The following is a 2,291-nucleotide window of genomic DNA, read 5'->3' as shown; positions in this document are numbered from 1 at the left end:
AGTTCTGACTCAGAACCATGGTAATGTTTCACATACACACGTACATCCAGTCAACCAGGGTGTGGAGGCAAGCCAAAATAGAATGCAAGCAGAAAAAAAAAAAAAAAGTGTTATAAGTGACTAACATCACCATCACAAAGTGGGTGGAGAAGAAAATCACTCACTTAAGTAATTTAGGAAACTTTTATTTTGACTGTGTCATAAGACTAAAGACAAAAACACTTCATACAAATATTGTCCTCTAGTTGGTACATTTGTTTTTCACTGGGGTATAAATTAGCAATTGTGAATCTGCCTTATCTGTGTCTGTGTATCATTGAACAAATAAGTAAAGTTGTTGTGACTAATGACAATCGGGATTCTCCCCATTGGAAACACAAGTTACAAATAAGAAAAGGGGGAAGGCTAGAATGACCTCTGTTGTTTTGGATTAGAATCAGAGGTGTCAATCCGAGGTATGAACACATGGTTTTTAGTGTACATACACGGATGGATACGGCAGGAACCCGCATCCAGGAACAGAGCCCTATGTTCCTCCCTCAGAATGAATGGAGACCAGAAATCAGATGTTTATGCCCAATAAAAGCAGGATTTCTTTCAGCACTTTTCCCAGATCGTTGGGGTGCTGACTGAGGATGAGATGGGGCACCCAGAGACAGGAGATGCTATTGCCCGGCTCAAGGTGGTCCTGGAGTACAATACCATTGGAGACAAGTATCACTGGGGTTTGACAATGCTAGTAGTGTTCCAGGAGCTGATGGAGCCAAGGACACAGGATGCTAATAGTCTCCAGTGGGCCCTGACTGTAGGCTGGTGTCTGGAACTGCTGCAAGCTTTCTTCCTGGTGACAGATGACATCATGGATTCATCCCTCACCCGCTGGGGACAGATCTGCTGTTATCAGAAGCCGGATGTGGGGTAGGATGCCATCAATTATGTTATCCTTCTGGAAGCATGTATCTGCTACCTGCTGAAGCTCTATTGCCGAGAGCAGCCCTATTACCTGAAACTGATCAAGCTCTTCCTACAGATTTCCTATCAGACTGAGATTGGGCAGCCCTGGACCTCGTCGCAGCCCCCTAGGACAATGTGGATTTTGGCAGATTCACTGAAAAGAGGTACAAATCTATTGTCAAGTACAAGACAGCTTTCTACTCCTACCTTCCTGTAGCTGCAGCCATGCACATGGCAGGAATTGATGGCGAGAAGGAGCACGCCAATGCTTAGTAGATCCTACTGGAGATGGGAGAGTTTTTTCAAATTCAGGATGATTACCTTGACCTCTTTGGGGACCCCATTGTGACCGGCAAAGTTGGCACTGACATCCAGGACAACAACCTGCTGGCTGGTGGTTCAGTGTCTACAATGGTCCACTCTGGAACAGTACCAGATCCTGAAGGAAAATTACAGACAGAAGGTCAAGAAGGTAGTCCGGGTGAAGGCACTGTATGAGGAGTTGGATCTGCCAGCTGCGTTCTTGCAGTGTGAGGAAAACGGTTACAGCCACATTATGGGTCTCATTGAACCATACACAGCACCCCTGCTCCCAGCCATCTTTCTGGGGCTTGCGTGCAAAATCTACAAGCAGAAAAAGTGACCTAGAGACTGCACGGATGGGGAGAAGAGTTAATAAATAAATTATTGTGTAAAAAAAAAAAAAGATAGATACAAAATATATAGAAATATCTTTATTTACATTTTTTTCTATATTTTATTAACTAGTTCTGTTTGTGAGAGGACCTAGAAGCAATAATACACCAGTAGCAGTGAAATCTAACATCAAGATCTTGGTTCCTTAATATCCTTTTCCAATTTAAAAAAAAAGAGCTTCTTGGAGAAATGACTGATTCTAGAGTTGGAGCTAGGGAAAATCAGAGCCGAGACTGGAGCATCTTGTGGTGCCGCAAAGCAAGGACATGCTCTGAAAGGAAGGGAGCATGACAAAAGGGAGCCAGGAGCTGAATCGGGGTTCCCAATGGCTAATGCTTGGACAATCTGAGCAACAAAATAGTGATAATCTTACATCATAACCCATAAAATAAATATCCATAGTGCACACTGATACAAATAAATAGAAGAGATATGCTTCCTTGTCACATAATTCCAGTTAATAAATGTGGAAGGAATAATGGAAATGGAAAATCACTGTGAAGCAAACATTGCAGTTATAATTGTTGCAGACAAAAGCTACTGATGGATGCTAAGCTTAGTGGGTGGAAGAATGATGAGAAACATCGTAATCTCAAAAACATCATAATCTCAAAAATATATCCCCACAAGAAACTTAATAG

General features: G+C 42.4%; 1 pseudogene; it reads left to right on the top strand.

The window, feature by feature from the left end:
* The first annotated feature begins 529 nt into the window (after positions 1–529).
* LOC108538636 (farnesyl pyrophosphate synthase pseudogene) lies at positions 530–1,597 on the top strand (annotated as a pseudogene).
* The last annotated feature ends 694 nt before the right edge of the window (positions 1,598–2,291 follow it).

Source organism: Rhinopithecus bieti, unplaced genomic scaffold (assembly GCF_001698545.2).
Source record: "Rhinopithecus bieti isolate Rb0 unplaced genomic scaffold, ASM169854v2 scaffold_15087, whole genome shotgun sequence".
In the NCBI taxonomy this organism is placed as follows: Eukaryota; Metazoa; Chordata; class Mammalia; order Primates; family Cercopithecidae; genus Rhinopithecus; species Rhinopithecus bieti.
Note: the sequence above shows the minus strand (reverse complement) of the source record. Positions and strands in the feature narration are given on the sequence as shown.